At 37.0% G+C, this 18,554-nt stretch overlaps 1 pseudogene; it reads right to left on the bottom strand.

Annotated features, from left to right (window-relative positions):
- Nucleotides 1–3,604: 3,604 nt before the first annotated feature.
- Nucleotides 3,605–17,770, bottom strand: LOC119807099 (annotated as a pseudogene).
- Nucleotides 17,771–18,554: the final 784 nt, after the last annotated feature.

Below are 18,554 nucleotides of genomic sequence, written 5' to 3'. Positions count from 1 at the left end.
ATCTGGAAGATGTGGGAGGGTAAGCCATAATTGGAGTAGATTGTATTAAAAATATCTATTTTTACTAAAAATGTATTCAAAACAAAATAGTTAAGCATCTTTCTGAAGAGTAAAGTTGATTTAAATGTCCAGTGCATTGACAAGCACACAGGAAGTACACAATAAGTGCTGGTTATGATTTTTATAAGAGAGGAGGGAACATACTACTCCTACAGAGGACCTGAGTTCTGTTCCAAGCACCTAGGTGTCTCACATCCTCCTGCAAGTCCAGGCCCAGGGAATCCAATGCCTTCTTCTTATCTATTAAGCAACCATACACACATGTCATGTAATAACAAAGGCATGCACACACACACAAGAGATAGAAAGAGAAAGAGAGAGAGAGAGACAGAGAGAGAGAGAGAGAGAGAGAGAGAGAGAGAGAAACATGTAAATAAAAGATCCAAATAATACAAAAAAATTACCTTGTGCTAAATGTGTAATTTGAAACTATAATATCTCGGTAAAATAGCACTGTTAAAATATATGCAAATTTGGAATAAGAAATTTTTCATAATAAAGACATATTAAGAAAGCATAAAAAGTGACAAGTCAAACTTTCATGAAACATTAAATTTTATATTATTGAATGATTTATTTCAGAATATTCAGACTAGAAGAAAATGCTTAACACATAGTTATATCAAATGCAATGTATATAAGTTATTTTGATACACAAACCTCTTACAATGTTGCAGTTAGAGGTCAGACAAGCCCAAAAGGTGGTGAGAAAATATAAAACAGATATTTGGCAAAGGAAAATATATGAGTAACCAATAAGTACTTGAAATAGATGGTTGATATCATCAGTTCTTAGAGAAATGTGAAATCCTCAATTCATTACAATGGTAAAAATTCAAAACATTGGGACTATCAAGTGTTGGCAAGACAAGGCACAAATGGAACGCTCCCCATGTTGCAGGGAGAGTAAGATGGTGTTAGTCATGTGAAACATGCTGGAAGTTCCTTGTGAAATGAAGCTGCAATTGACACAATGATTCTAACATCAGAGTTCTAGAAGGTTACCAAAGAGAATTAATTATATATTCACATGGTGACTAACACAAATTAGCACATGAACTTCATTAACAACTGGTAAAACTTAATGAATGTGTGAAATATTGTAGAACTTTTGAGTAATTGAAAAGTGTTGAGTAACAAAAACAATGAACTTGCTAACCCATTATAAAAGCTGGTGTGGGAGGGCCTTCTGTCTATATGTTGACAGAAGAAAGAAAGAAAGAAAGAAAGAAAGAAAGAAAGAAAGAAGAGAAAAGAAAGAAGAAAGAAAGAAGAAAGAAAGAAAAGAATGTAAATTTGGATGAGCAATGGAATTAGGGAAGATCGGAAGATGTGGGAGGGTAAGCCATAATCGGAGTAGATTGTATTAAAAATATCTATTTTACTAAAAATTATTCAAAACAAAATAGTTAAGCATCTTTCTGAAGAGTAAAGTTGATTTAAATGTCCAGTGCATTGACATTTAATTTTTTATTTATGAATAAAGAACATCATTGAGCCTATGGCAAGGGCAGAACAGAACTAGAGGGAAAACTAGGCTGTATGCTGGGAGAAAAAGGGCAGACTCAGAAGCCGTGGAGCCACTGGAGATAGATGCTGGGAACTTTACCACATGGCAAAATAAAGATTAATAGAAATGGGTTAAATTAATATATGAGTTAGCTAATAAGAGGTTTAGAGCTAATGGGCCAAGCAGTGATTTAATTAATACAGTTTCTGTGTGATTATTTCATGTCTAAGCTAGCTGGGTGTATGGGAACCTAACAAGCAGCCTCTCTTCTCCAACAAAAAGCTTGAGTTAGCTAAATAATAATAATAGTAAAAGATGCAAAGAAATACAGAGCCAATCACAAATTTGTACTTAGTATATGAAACTATGAAATGCCTATTAATTTACAGTACAAGGGAGCATATACCTGTTTACCTTGGCACAGATAGGAGACCAAAGGTTAGAAAAAGAACTTTGGATGATAAAAATAATTTTCCTGTTAAATTTTAATTGTTTTCTTGGGGTTTCTATTGCTATGATGAAACACCATGACCAAAACAATTTGGGAGGAAAGGGATTGTTTTGGTAACATTCCAAATAACAGTCCATCACTGAAGGAAGGCAGGCAGGCACTAAAACCTGGCAGGAAACAGGAGGCAGAAACTGATGAAGAGACCATGTAGGAGGGCTGGTTACTGAAAGCTCCCATGGCTTGCTCAGCTCCCTTTCTTATAAAATTCAGGAACACCAGTCCAGGGATGGCACCACTCACAATGTGTTGGGTCCTTCCAATCAGTCACTAATTAAGAAAATTCCCTATAGGCTTGCGTAGAGCCAATTCTTATTGAGGCACTTTCTCAAATGAGGTTCCGCCACTCAGATGTATCTAACTTGTGTCAAGTTGACATAAAACTAGTCTGTACAATGGTTCTTGAAAAGAGGTACACAATTTGTAAAATTCATATTTCACATAACTTACAATGAGTATGTTTTGTTACATATACACTACAAGGTAAATTTTGAGATTTTTTTAATGTTAAGGTCTAAAAGCAGACATCACAACTCAATACCAATTTTAGATCTAAAGGACGTTACAAGTGAAAGCACTGATGATAGTGAACGTGAGGAAATATTGACAGCGATGTGAGGTAGAAAACTGACACATATGAATATGGGCTATTGAATAGATGATAATACTTGGTAAATACTAAATTTCTTAAGTTTTATAGTTTTAGTATGATGCTAAAAAAGAAAATGCTTGTCTCTAGAAAATATTTATGAAGTTTAGTTTTATTGTTACCATCAACATTATTATTATTCTTCATGAGAAGTCTCACTCTGTAGCCCTAAACTACCTCAAACCTACTATGCAGTCTATTCTATACCCAAACTCTTATACCTGTAAGAAAATAAGAGAGACAGAGAGATAGAGAGACAGAGAGAGAGAAAGAGAGAGAGAGAGTGAGAGAGAGAAAGAGGATGAGAACACATGAGGACTATGGATGGTTGTTTGAGTCCCTTGAACTATCCTGGCAACTATTTATCAAATCTGGGAATGTATTTTACAGCAAGAAATGTTTCTTAAAATAAATTCTACATTCAAAAAATAACAAGCAATAACCAAATAGCTAACAAACAAAAACCCACAATTGCATCCTAGTTCTTAATTGTGATGCCAGAGCAGTGGGATATAGAAATGGATTATCCTAGTGAGAAGGAGATGTGTGCCCTCTTTTTCAAGCTTCTGTGTTTGGAACCATATCTCTTTCAGGAAACAAAGATACTGAATCCTCAGGGCTGGAAACAAATGGTACGCATTCTCCAGACATAGTCTGTTGTGTTTACAGGAAGAAAGATGGCTTCTGCTGTGCTAAGTCAGGTTTCAGAAGAATATTTCTTGCCTTTCTTATCCATTAATCTGTTTGCTCAGCTGACCGAATCTTGTGGTTAAGACACTCAATCATTAAGTAGTCACAAATCATCACATGAAATCAAGAAAGATGACAAAAATTCATTTTTTTTTTACTTTTCCTCCATAATGCACACTGAATCAGGTTATTTATCCTCTCTCTTTTCACAGAAACAGGGGTAGCTTCTACCACAATCATCAGTATGTATTCCTCTATAACTGAGAAATGCACAGCCTCCACTTCTCTGTAATGATTTCACTGTCATCAAATCACTGTAAAACAAAACATATAATCGGCAGTTATTAACCTTTGAAGCATATATTAATATAGGCAATGATTCTAAAAACAAAGTTCATTGGTCAATACACATAGAATATAGAATCAATTGTAATTGTTTGATTAAATATTTTTGTTTTCTCTAAAATCTTTTAAAAAATTGGCCTTGTGCCTGGTGCCATGACTTAGTAGATAGAAGCCATTGCTATCAAACCCGACTACCAGAGTTTAGCCCTCAGAAACCACACAGGAGAAGGAGAGAAATAACTCCTTCAACTGCCCTCTAACTACAGATGTGCTGTAACATGATCACACAAATGCATGTTTCACACAAAATAAAAACTGTAATTAAAAATAAACAGAAAATTTGTTTCTGATCATAATTCTATTCTTTATTATTCCACACTGTTAATTTTTTCATCATCACATAAAATTAAGTTTAGGATCACTAAGAAATAATTTTATGCTAAAGTTGATTTTCTATGATGCTTTTTCAATAAAGACATTTAGAAAACAGGGAAATTAATGTATGTGACAAAAGGACAAGGTGTCATGGCTTGGGCAACACAGAGTTTTAACCAGGCTAGCCTGATGAGAATAGATCAAAGAATAGCCAACAGAGAATGAAATTCACAGAACTCCATGGGGCCTGAGAGGAAAAACTGATAAATCTTCAACAAGAGATAACCTTCTTTAAGTCCTAATATTTAATCAAGGTGGAAATAGAGTATTCAGATTTACGATAGAAAGAGAAAAGGAATATAGATGAAACTACATGACCTATAGATCATAGACAAAAGAGGTAAGGTACAGTAGGAGTGAGTATACAAATTAGTTAGGAAGTATGATTATTTAAAATCAATAAAGTATGTGTGTTGAACATGTGATGGAGGAGATGTTATCTGTCTATGTTACTTTCATTGATTAATTAATAAAGAAAACTGCCTTGGCCTTTAAGAGAACAGAAAATTAGGTAGGCGGAGTAGACAGAAACAGAATGCTGGGTAGCAGGAGTGGGGAGATGCTTCAGGCAGTCTCCATAGTGAGTCTCCATGCTTCTCCTCTCTGAGATGGACGCAGGTTAAGATCTCTCCTGGTAAGCCACACCTCGTGGTGCTACACGGATTACTAAATATGGGTTAAAGGAAGATGTGGAATTAGCCAATAAGAGGCTACAGATAATGGGCCAGGCAGTGTTTAAAAGAATAGAGTTTCCGTGTAATTATTTTGGGTGTAAAGCTAGCCGTTGGCCAGGTGGCGGGACGCAGCCCTGCCGCTTTCTCACTACAAACATGGGCAAAGAGGAAAGATCCAGTAGACTTTACTTTTCACAAGACACCACATGGAGCACATATTCTGCATCATGAGCTCTTAATTTACCTCTATGTCCTATAGCCAAGAAGTACAAATTAATCTCACAACTTCTTGCCTAAGTTCGTTAGAAGCTGACATTTGAAACAGGTGTCCATGTGACTGCATCTTCCCACTAGGAAAAATGTATGTGGAAGTCACAGAAACTTTCTGAGCTCCATGCTTTCTTACTGAAGCCTCAGGCCTGGTCCTAGTTACCATACCATCATCAGGAAACAGTTTTGCTGCATAGTCAAGGTCTACAAAGATCTCTTAACCTGGGTACAGGCATTCTTTCAACCTCTGGCACCTCACTATAAATGTTACCATCTGCCCATTTCACTCTGTATGGTGCTGTACGATACAAACAAAATCATTATCTCTGTGGCCATACATGGTGAACACTATTTCTCAAGAGGTATAGACAGGAATAGCAAAGCTAGTCTTTATGGTAGGGTGTGTCATAGAAAAAAAAACAAAATTAATAACAGTAATATTAATCTGTTTGCTTTGAACATATCAATACACCCAAAAGGAAGTCTGTTTGCTGACAACCTCTGTAACATACTGGCCCCATCTGTGACAGCCTGTTTGAGAGAGTCCTTAGAAAAGAGAAAGAAAGGAAGCTATTTTCTTGCAAATTTGGAAACTAAATGTCACCCTGGTGGGGCACATTTAGAATTAAAGTGAGCTAGACCTGCCATGTTCTCAGACATTAAATGAAAGATTCCTGAAAAGTTACCACTGTGAATATTGTGTTTCAGACATTTCTGCAGCTGCTAAAGAAGAAATTCTAGAAATATCGCAAGAAAATGGCATCATGACCAAAATCCACAGAAACAGTACATTAAAAATAGGGAGAACATGAGCAAGAAAGTCAGGACCACGAGGGGTGCCCCCACCCACTGAGATGGTGGGGCTGATCTACTGGGAGCTCACCAAGGCCAGCTGGACTGGGACCTGAAAAAGCATGGGATAAAAACCAGACTCCCTGAACATTGGCGGACAATGAGGCCTGCTGAGAAGCCAAGGACAACGGCATTGGGTTTTGATCCTACTGCATGTACTGGCTTTGGGGGAAGGGGACTAGCCTGTTTGGATGCTTACTTCCTAGACCTGGATGGAGGGGGGAGGACCTTGGACTTCCCACAGGGCAGGGAACCTTACTGCTCTTTGGACTGGAGAGGGAGGAGGAGGGGAAGTGGGGAGAAAGGGGAGGAGGCAGAAATTTTTTAATAAAAAAATAATAATAACGGGAGGCAGAGGCAAACAGATCTCTGTGAGTTCGAGGCCAGCCTGGTCTACAAGAGCTAGTTCCAGGACAGGCTCCAAAGCCACAGAGAAACCCTGTCTCGAAAAACCAAAAAATAAATAAATAAATAAATAAAATGAATTAAAAAATGAAAACAAAAAATAAATAAAAATAATATAAAATAAATATGTCCTTAAAAAAAAGAAACAGTACATTAAACCCAAAGAACTTCAGACACTAGGATTAAAACATTATGTGTGGTAAAATAAGTATGGTTGATATCTTTCAAAAAAAGGGACAGGACAGGCACTTGTAGTCCTAGCAACTAGGAGATGGAGACATATGGACTAGGATTTCAAGGCAGCCTTGCTGACATGAATCTCTATTAAAAACAAAAATAATAAAAAAAATCAAATAAATTTAAGTGACATAAAAAGCAACTTAAAAGTATAAGTAGTTAGCAAATTTATTTATGGACAATCATAAAATCTCAGCATTTCATATTTCTAAAGGTATCAGTAAGCAGGAGGAAGAGTAATTATGTGATATGAAAATAGAGGGAAAATTTCTGAGGAATAAAGAATCAAATGGGAATGGAATTGGAGGAAAAGGGACAGAAGAGAATGAGGGTGGATAAACTAAACCAAAGATGTACAAAATGCCTTATGAATAATCACTAGTTAGTAAGCTTGTAGTTGACCAACAAAAACAGACTCCATGATTCTGTGGTGGTTTAGTTTTTGTTATTTTGTTTTGTTTTGTTTTCCTTTTTTCCATGTATTTGTTTGTGATCACAGAAGTGAACAAACAGTATAGGCTATTGCTACTGCTCTTGATTATACAACATAGTACATGGTAAGACTGTAATGCTAAAAACACACACACTTAGACATTACGACATAGGTAAGTCAGCCTCAAGTCAATCAGAAAACATCTTCCCTTGGACTAGCATTCAAATGATCAGAAAGTCCTTGCAAGCTTCGAAGGGAGAAAAGATTGAATGTCTTACCCAGCGCTGGACCCTGCATGTCACGATACTGACCTGCAAGGCAAGGTGTGCCCCATGGAACTATCATTATAGGATGAAGAAATGCTTTTTTTAATGGCAATGAGGTCTTTATCACATGAGGGATGTTATATTCAGTGCTGTAATCTAAATCAAAACCCATGATTAGGGAGGTCAGAGTGGCAGGCCTGCTCAAAGCGCTGAAGAGAAAATGTGTTCAGTCCTATGGAGATGTCTTCATCAACCCCTCCCAGCAAACCCAAATACTCAGGGAATATCAGTGAAAAGGAAGTGGGGAAAAATGTAACAAATAGCCAATGTGGAAAAGCTCTGCGAAATGCTGCCTTGTGGACATGACACAGCTGTCAAATCACAAACTTGGCAGCTGTGGTTACCTATATGCAACTTGCACAGGGTTAAGTCAGCTAAAATTCCAGCATAGATGGGGAACTGCCCTCTATCTTTAGTCAGTCCAGTATTGTTAGGTGACAGCTGTTTGGAATAGAAGACTCATTCTTTATTGGGGGTGTGGCTACTGCTTGGATTGCTTGCTGCAGTGAATGTGCTATTACCATACACTAATAGACAGTATGAATTAAGAAAACTTGAGTTACATGTGGATACTTTAGCGTACAGTCAGGAAAAGGTTCAGAGGGGCAAGTAAAGGGTGAATATGATCAAATTTCACCCTGTATATTATGATATTTTCCAGAAATATTTTTAAGAAAATAGTGAGTAGCTTTCTACCAGATTGGAAATAACCTTTGATCTTATTATACACTTCAACACGTTGAAATGGAAAGAACACATTAAGATATTCTTACATTTATAAATAGCAAACAATTATATACACTAGCTACAGAAACAAGCCTAGTAAAAGTTTGAGATACTCATACTCATTGTATCTGTAGCGTGATCCAGTTATTTCATGTCATCTTAAGCTTTGATTTGCTTGTGCCTGCTCTTCATAGAAACATACAGTCCTGAGGTGTGTTCAGAAGTATTACATCACTATCAGTCAGCTTCTAGACATTTACTCTTTCCCGGTTCTAACATTTAATCAAACATGTGATATGCATCTTGTTCTTACCATGGGTTCCATAGGAAATGAGGAAAGCATGTGAAATAAGAAAATGCCTTTGCCCATATTTAAGCAGGGTCTGTACTTTCACTTCTCAGCTGCACAGACACAATCACACAGAACTATATTAATTACAATATTGTTTGGCCAATGTCTTAGGCTTCTTACTGGTTAGCTCTATTAAACCCATTTCTATTCATCTGTGTACTGCCACAAGGCTGTGGATTACTGGTGCAGCATGCTACTTCTTCAGCAGCTACATGGCATCGCTATCTCTCTCTTCAGATTTCCCACCTGGCTTTACTCTGATAAACCATTGGCCGAAACAGCTTTATTCATTGACTAATAAAGGCAACACATACATAGAACTACATCCTATATCACACACAATCCTCCCCAAATCATGTACAGGGGGCACACTGTTAGAGTGTGAGTGTTCAGGAAACTCACAGGCTATCTGGGTCATCGTCAATTCCATTGCCATTTGTTTTTTCTTGCATTATATGATAATCCAATCCAGTAACTATGTGGATTAATTTTGAACTGAAGGAACTTCTGTAAGGAAAAAAGACATATCTAATGATTAAATTTCCTTCTGTTTTGAAGAAAGAACAACATAACAGATCTTAACTATTTTTAGATGTCAGTTTCTCTGCTGTCCTGTCCTCTAGTCCTTCAGTCCCTCCAAGTTCATTTTTAAAGTAATTTCTCACATGTAATCTCATTTATGCAAAAACCAGTAAACTACATAAGTTATTTAAAAAGAAAACACCAGGTATCTATTTAGAGACACCAGATTCATGAAATGATTTATGACTGTGTTCTCAAAGAAAGTTGCATTGTGTAGCCAAGGTTGTCTTTGAATTCACAATCTCCCTTATTCTGACGCCTAAATGAATATTGAATGGAGCTCCTTAAATAATGAAGTTATTAAATCACTCAAATTAACATTCCATATGACTACAGGAGCACTTGGGAAGTGTTCATCATAAGTGACCCTCTGTCTTCAAACCAAATGATTAAAATGAATCCCCCCATAACAGCAGCAAACTTCATTGACTCATGTTCTGTCAACCACTAGTCTGTAGAGCAGGCGAGTGACCTTCCTGCTAGTCAAACAACACTACTTTTTCACATTGCTTCTCAAGACCCATCATAAGGTCCTCTCCCACACGCCTCATCACCAGCCCCACTGCTGAGCCCTGCCTCCAACTCTGGCAGAATCATATTGAAGAAGAGTAAACCACACCAATCAGAAAATCAATCCACATGAGTCAGAGGAACAGAGACACCCCAGACTACAACAAAGGCCAACCTAATCACCAGAAAACCAGATCCAAATTTAGACACAGACTCCTTATCATATCAAAGGTCTTATTGATCACCAGAAATCCAGAAAACAAAGATGAGAAGAGCAGAAAAAAAGGTAACAGAAACCAAGGAACAAAACATCCATCTAACAAAGACAACCTCAGAAATCCATACCTGGATCTATAATTATTTCAAAACAAAATGCCTACATGACAGAATAACAACAAAATAAATAACAGTCAAGGCAATAGGGCACCAGCAGTCCCCAGCTATACTATGACAGTAAAACCTGTATATTTCAAGGCATCTGAAACTCAAGAAAACAATCATAAAAACAATTTATGGACATAATAGAAGACCTTGAAGAGGAAATGAGAAAATCCCTTAAAGAAATCAATAAATCCCTTAAAGAATGTCTAGAAAACAAAGAAAAATAATGAATGGGTGAAGGAAACTATTAAAGATCTAAAAACTGAAATGGAAGAAATAAATAAAACACAACCAACAGAGTTCTCAAAATGAACATCTGGCTAAGTCAACAGACACTAAAAGTGCAAGCATTGCCAAAGAATGTAAGAGATGGAAGAAAGAATCTCAGGTGGTGAAGATGGAAGAAATAAATTCAGTGATCAAAGAAAGAGTTAAATCTAACAAAAAAAACTCCTAACATGAAACATCCAGAAAGTCTGGGACAATGAAAAGGATGAACTTATGAAAAGTGGGACAGGAGAAAAATCCCAGCCAAAAATCCCAGATACTACATTTAAAGTTAGGAAAGAAGGTATAAAAAAAAAGATTACAGAATACCAAATAGATTGGATCAGAAAAGAAAATCCTGCTGGGCTGTGGGGGCAAACACCTTTAAACCCATCACTGAGGAGGCAAAAGCAGGTGATTGTCTGTGAGTTTGAGGCCAGAATGTTTAAAGAGTGAATTGTAGCTAATGAAATACTATATCTCTAAAAATGAGAGAGAGAGAGAGAGAGAGAGAGAGAGAGGAGAGAGAGAGAGAGAGAGAGAGAGAGAGAGGAGAGAGAGAGAGAGAGAGAGAGAGAGAGAGAGAGAGAATAAGAGAAGAGAGAGGGGATGAGAAGGGTTGGGAGGAAGGAAAGAGAGAGGATGGCAGAGGAGAAGAAAAGAAAATCCCCAAGAGCAATTTAAAAGGATCAAGTTGTCATTTTTTTTTAACTGTGTAGTACTCTATTGTATAAATATACCACATTTTCTTTATCTATTCTTCATTTAAGGAGCACCTACATTGTTTCCAGGTTTCATTACAAATAATGTTGCCATAACACAGTGGAGCAATATTCTTGTGGTATGAGTGTTCATCATTTGAGCAGATGCCCAAGAGTGGCATTGTTTGGTCCTGAGATAGACTGATTCTCAAACCTTTGTGCAACTGCTCTAACTGCCATATTGGTTTACAACATGACTGTACAAGATTACACTCCCACTAGCAATACCTCTCCAGAATAGGCTTTCATTTGTGTTTTTGATCTTAGTCATTCTAACTGGTATAACTTGCTGTCTCAGTCTCGTTTTGATTTGCATTTCCCAGATAGCTAAAAATGTTGAGCTATGTCTTAAGTGCCTTTCAGGCATTTGATATTCTTCTGTTGAGAATTCTCTGTTTGGATATGTACCCTATTTTTAAATTGTATCACTTGTCATTTTAATATCTAGTTTCTTCATTTTTTAAATATATTTTGGAGATTAGTCCTCTGTCCAATGTGGAGTCACTGAAGATCTTTTTTCATTCAGTAGGCTTCCATGAATGATCCATGCTGAGTTCCTAAACAATAGTGGAGAGGGTGCCTCAACTTGCCTTCCCCTGCAACCAGATTAATGACTACCTAGAGACTTCATCCAGCAACTAATGGATGCAGACACAGAGGTCCAGTGCTAAGCACTGGTCTGAGCTTCTGGAGAAAATTCAAGAGAGAGAAGAAGTAACAATAATATAAGCAAAGGGGGTCAGTACCATGATCGGATACCCACAAAAACAATAGACATGAGCTAGTGGGAGCTCACTGACTTAGGACTGATAATGAAGAAATCTACATAGTACCAAACTATGAATGTGGTGATTGCTTTGTGGGTTGGGCAGTCTGTGGGACCACCAACAGTGAGACCAGGTATTATCCCTACTACTTGAACTGGCTTTTTGGAGCCCAATTTTTTGAAGGGATACCTCACTTACTAAGTATGGTGTCAGGGCCTCAGTCCTGCCTCAAACTGAGGTGTCAGACTTTGTTGACTCTTTGTGAAAAGTCTTGCTCTCTATGAGGTATAGATGAGGAACTGGAGTGAGGGGAAAGTAAGGGAAGCAGGAGGATGTAAGGGAGCTCGAATTGGGACAGGTGTGTAAAATTAGAAAAGATCATTTTAAAATAAATAAATAAAATTTAAAAGAAGAATATATGTGACTATAACTAGAGAACTATAAACTGCTTGTTATAATTCTATTATCTTGAGACTTGAGTATCTTTCAGTGCTGAACAAGTTTGCTAAGCATGAACAGGAATATTAATTTTATTCCCATTACTACAAGAGTAGAAAGATAGATAAAATACTGTCAAAACCCAAGTAATATATAAAGGCACACCTATTAAAATCACGCTGAACTTCTCAATAGAAGTTGAGAAAAGCCAGAAAGGCTTGGACTAATGTCATAGAGACGCTAAGAGAGCACAGGTGCCAGTGCAGACAACTCTACTCAGCAAAACTCTCAATCACCATTGATGGAGAAAACAAGACATTTCATGACAAACGAAATGTCAACAATATCTATCTATAGACAACCCTATCAAAAGTACTTGAAAGAAAAGTCCAGCCGGGCGGTGGTGGCGCACGCCTTTAATCCCAGCCCTCGGGAGGCAGAGGCAGGCAGATCTCTGAGTTCGAGGCCAGCCTGGTCTACAAGAGCTAGTTCCAGGATAGGCACCGAAGCTACAGAGAAACCCTGTCTTGAAAAATACCAAAAAAAGAGAAAAGTCCAACCCAAGGAAGTTAACTACATCTGTAAAGCACAGGCAATAGATAATCTGACAGCAGGAAAACCCCAAAAAAGGGAAATACATACACACAAAAAAAATCATACATGTACAAGCACACAAACACACTACCACCAACAGCAATAAAAATAATAGGAATTAACAATTACTGGTCATTATTTTACATCAATATCAATGGACTCAACCTCTCAATAAAAATATACAGACTACCAGACTGTTTGGGTATGAAAACAGGGTCCCACCCATCTGCTGCATGCAAGAAAGACACCTCAACATTGCCTGAGAGTTAAGGGTTGGAAATTTTTATCCATCCAAATGAACTCAGAAGGCAAGGTAGTATAGGTATTCCAATATCTAACAAAACAGAATTCAAACCAAATTTACCCAAAAGATATGGAAAGAGCATTTCATACTTTCAAAGGAAAAAATCCACCAAGATGATATCTCAGTTCTGAGTATTCATGCCCCAAATGGAAGAGCAACCTCGCTTGTAAAAGGAAGATTATTAAAAGCTTAAACCACATAAACCCCACACATTAAAGTGGGAGACTTCAGTTAGAAACACTGTGGGGCTAACTGGTAAAAAACCATTTATCACATAGTTCTTATATAATTTCCATTTGCAAATGGGCCTAGTTGTCAGTTAATTTCTCTATCCAATTGATCATTTCAGACAGTCTCACATTTGGATTTCAATAAGAAAGCACTAAGCTCTTGGCAAATGTAGTTGGCATTCTATGAAATAATAAATGTCAGTCACTGGATATTATATACAAAGGGGTAAACTTATTCGGGAAAACTTGCTTCTCTGGGGGGATCCTCTTGCAGAATCCCGAGAAAGGGGGGAGAGTGCAAAGCACAGTTGTCTCTTAAATATTAAGTCTCTTTGTAAAAGACCCTGTATCCTGACACTAAGCCAGGAACAAGAGTGAGTTTCCTGCTCTTACTGCACAGATTTATTCACATTACAGCAAACTATATACAACCAAAAAATTACCTGCACTCAGTGTCTCACTATCCAAGATCAGAGACAAAGTCTAAGATAAAAAGTAAGAGTCTACAATAACCAGTTCATGCTCATCGTCTATCTTCAAAAGGGACAAGCTGTAGTCCTGGCAGGTCTGTTTACATCCATTCCAGTGTTTATTTGCCATGATGAAATAACATTTTATGGCACAGCAGAAAAAGTGTCCTTCAACATATTTGCCTACAATGGAGAAGGTGATAAAACTTCTTAATTTCTGACATGCTGTTATCATGGAAATGCATTTACTAAGCCTCTATAACTAAGAAAATATTACAGCTTTCAGATGTTAAGATTTCTAGTACATCCATGCTTTATGCAACACTGTTTATAACAGTAGAGATATTGAAACTGCTAATGTGTACATTGTGGATAAATCAGTACCAAAAATATAGCAGATGCACACAAACAAATACTGTTTATCCTTTAAAGGGAAGTAAATTGTCTGGGCATGGTAGCTTATGCCATGACCTGAGCACTCCAGAGAGAGAGAAAGGAGGGTCACCAGCAGTTTTGAGGCCAGCCTAGCCTAAGTAGAGATGACTTCCATACCAGCCTTGGTTACAATGTAGATTCTAAGACAGCCTGGGCTACAAAATGAGCCTCAATGCCTCAACATCACCAATACAGATGAAACACCACTGTGAAAAACATAGATGAACTTGAGCATGGTGTGCAAAATGAAACAATCCAGGCCCAGAACTAAATTTTATGATTCAACTCAGATTGATGTGGGAGGTCCTTCTGTCTATGTGTTGCTTTATTGGTTAATGAATAAAGCAAACTGCTTTGGACTGTTGATAGGGCAGAACATAGGTAGGTGGGGGAAAAACTAAACTGAATGCTGTGAGGAAAAAGGTCAGAGTCACAGAAAGATGCCATAGGACTGCTGCCAGAGATAGATGTGCTGAAACTTTGTTGGTAGGCCACAACCTCATGGTGATATACAGATTAATAGAAATGGGTTAAATTAATGTAAGAGGTAGCCAACAAGAAGCTAGAGCTAATGGGCCAAACAGTGATTTAATTAATACAGTTTCTGTGTGATTATTTTGGGTCTAAGCTAGCCAGGTGGCCAGTGACCCTTCTCCCAACATCAGATGAAGGTTCTAACACAGCCCAAGCCTAAGAAACAAAACCATCTGATACATAAAAATCTTGAGGGTGGAGAACAAACATTTTCTGCTCCAAGACTATTACAAGAATGACAGAATTCTAGATTAGTAGTAATACCCCTGTGCCCACACTGGTTCACACATACTGTGCATTAGAGTTATGCTGTGCTTATGTTAGATGCTCCTTCTTTTAAGATATATAAGAGACATATGACAGAACTTGTGAAGGTGATAGTCTGTTCTGATTATGTTGATGCATTCAATGGTACACCCCACATGCCCAAACATGTCAAGCTGAAAACAATAAAATGTGTCCAGTTTTGTGTAACAACAACACCTCAATGCAATTATTTTTTTATTGAGGGGATAGGGACAGCACATGTTCAGTTACCAAACTTATCTTCAATCTTTGTTTCCTCTGAAGAGCTATCATTGTGTAGCTCAGGCTGGCCTGGTAATTTGTTGGGCTACATAGACTGTTCTCAAATTTACAATCCTTCTGCCTCAGTCCTCCTAAGTACAGGGATTACAGTGTTAAGCTACCATTTATAGTTCTAAAAAAATAATAATGACACAAATGTTTTTCATGGGTCTGGAATATTTCAAAAAAATTTGGAGCTTTTTCTGTCACATATTTTACAATGTAGCAGTTTTAAAGATATCATCAATCCTTGCATAATGAAATTGTCAATACCTTCTATCAAAGCACAGTAAGATCATATAGAAAGCATTTTGTAAACTCTAAATTCTGAACAATTATTTAATAATTATTTATCAGTTGAATCAATTAAAGATAGCCAGACATGATGCAAAATAAAAAATTTCTCATAACACTTGATATGTTTGTCTTACTGGTGTTATTAATAGTGTTACTGTTAGAGGTGCATGAATGTGAACAGCCATGGTGAGACTCCCATGTGAACTTCAGGGAAGGATATCTCAGTCACAAAACAGGCCAACTTTGTTATATCAAGACAGAAGAAAACACACAAACATAGTTATTTCTGTGATTGCATCCATCTAAATGTTCTATGTTCATTTTAAACTAAATATTTTGTAAATACCCTCTTAATAAAAACTTCATTTTCTGACAAAAATAAAGTTGGAGACTCAGATTTTCCCATAAATAAAATTGACCTGAATTCTTAGCTGTGGTGAATTTTAATCCCATGCACCGGTAGCAGTAGGAGCACCCAATGACCCCTGAGTTCTAAACACTATAAGATTATCCTAATCCAAACAAAGATTTCCAGGGTTCTTTACCTCTACATAAAACCTCAACCATTAACCCACAGATTACCAGTGTTAAAAGTGGCTAACAGGACTTCAAATCTTCTGGAGAAGAATGAATACAGAATAGCACAATTCCTTATTCAAGATGCCCTCCATACCTGTGAGCTGTACGAAATCTAAAACTTTAGTTTTCCCACAGAAGCTGTTCTGTTCTCTGTTGGAGGAGTCAGGTTCCTTCTGACGTTTGAGGCCCTCAAACTCTCTAGACTTATTTGTCAGCATTTCTTTCATTAGGGAGTTGTTCCTTTGCAGGGTGTGATACTGTTGAGTGAGGTCATTTAGAGTTTTCTTTCTGCAGATTATGGTTTTTTTCACTATACTGAAAAACTAAAATTAGTAGCAGATATAACATCAAAAAAATGCTCATGAGGAATAAGTATTGAAATAGAAGATTAGAGAAAAAGCTTCATTTTGACACCAATAGATATCATTATTTTAATTTGTTATGTTAAAGTTTAGAAATTAACAAATCAGTTAATTATAGAAAATTGTGGTTGTATGCAGATTTTTGCAGTGTGTATTTTTTTCTTGGCTATACTGAAAAAAATAAAATTAGCAGAAGATAAAATAAAAATGCTTATACAGCATAAATATTGAAATTTAAGGTTAGAGAAAATCTTCCTGCTGACAGCCAATACATATCATTATTTTGATTGCTATTTGACACTTCAACTAACTTTTCTCTATTGGGAGCTTTAGGGTAAGCTAGCTAAAAATATTATGGTGGAAACACCTTATGTTCTGATTACTTCATTTTTGCACAGAAAAAAAAAACCTACAACAACAATACTTAAGTAAAATAGTCAGAGACACCTAACACAGCATGAAAATTTGAACTAAGAAACAGTGAAGTAATACCACAGTTATCATTAGAGCAGATGGACTACCCACCACAGAAGAGACAAAAATATGAAAATTTGCAGCTTTGTTGGAGCTTAGCCCATCAGTGGTTTTCTCTAAGGATGTGAGGACATCAAACAAAAGGTAAAGCTGAAGTTCTACAATTTCAAACTTCTGTTTACAGATTCCATCTTTTCATTTAAACCGTGTCCTCAATATCCATAAGACAATGTAATTTATTTTGTACATCTATTTTTTACAAGCTGTCTATATCAGATTCAAAGTCATCAGAGCTACGGAAGCAGAATATCAGTGACAACACATTATCACAGGGAATATTTTTTTTTTTTTTTGGTTTTTCGAGACAGGTTTCCCTGTAGTTTCTAGAGCCTGGCCTGGAACTAGCTCTTGTAGACCAGGCTGGCCTCGAACTCAGAGATTCCGCCTGCCTCTGCCTCCCTGTGCTGGGATTAAAGGTGTGCACCACCACCCGCCCAGCCACAGGAAATATATTATGAGTAAGACAGAATAAGTCCAAGGCAGCCCCAGAGTCACTATAATGCCCAAGGGTTCAGAAGTCTAGGGGAAAACAAAAAACTTTCAAATTCCAGGATACCTGAAATGTCACCCGATGACAGACAAAATAATTATATTCTATGACATTATTAGTATTTATTGCTAGTACCTAGGCAAATAATGTATATGAATTACTCACTGTATGTCAGCCACACTGCGACTGCCATCATTAGAAATAAACAAAGGATCCCGAGAGCCACTGTAATGAGATGTAAGGAGATTGAACACTCTAAAGACATCAGAACTGGTAAGAGAATCATTACCAGGACCATCCCATCATTCACGACTAGCTACAACCTGGAGCATCATGTGACAAAGGGATGACAAACCTCTAATGTTTTAAGTAAAATTTCAGAATAACAACTAACTCCTACACCTAAGGTTCAGGGAACAGCTCAGAGGAGTAGAGACTAGGAGACTAGAGATTGTAAAATACAGAGACTCCAAACAGGAAAGCTGCAATCAGACAATCTCAAAATAGTGTAACCTAAGCAACACATGCCAATCTATACAGGGGAAAGCTCCACAACCCCCAATCCTAGATGAAGAACTACAGATAATTGAGACGGTTAGAGAGAAATTAAATCTCTTGTAGGAATGAGCTCATAAGTGGATGTCTAATACCAAGTGGTCAGCTCTAAAACATATGCATGTGAACAGCACTAAATAGGATGACAGATTACATATATGTACCACTTGTAAACATGTAGTTAATAATTAAAGGGAAAAGAAACAATACAGATAATACATCAAAGTAGAAGCATTAGAAGGTACTGGAAGGATAACAGGGAAAGGGGAATTGGATATAATAATTATTATATTCATATACAAAGTCATAGTGAAACCCTTGATTTTATATAATTAATACATTCTAATAAACTCTTAAAAAAGTTTAACTTTTATTTCTGGATGACACATACCTATCCTGTTTATACCCTATATATAGAAGCAGTT

The sequence above is a fragment of the Arvicola amphibius genome, chromosome 2 (assembly GCF_903992535.2).
Source record: "Arvicola amphibius chromosome 2, mArvAmp1.2, whole genome shotgun sequence".
NCBI lineage: Eukaryota > Metazoa > Chordata > Mammalia > Rodentia > Cricetidae > Arvicola > Arvicola amphibius.
This window is presented reverse-complemented; position numbering and strand designations above follow the sequence as displayed.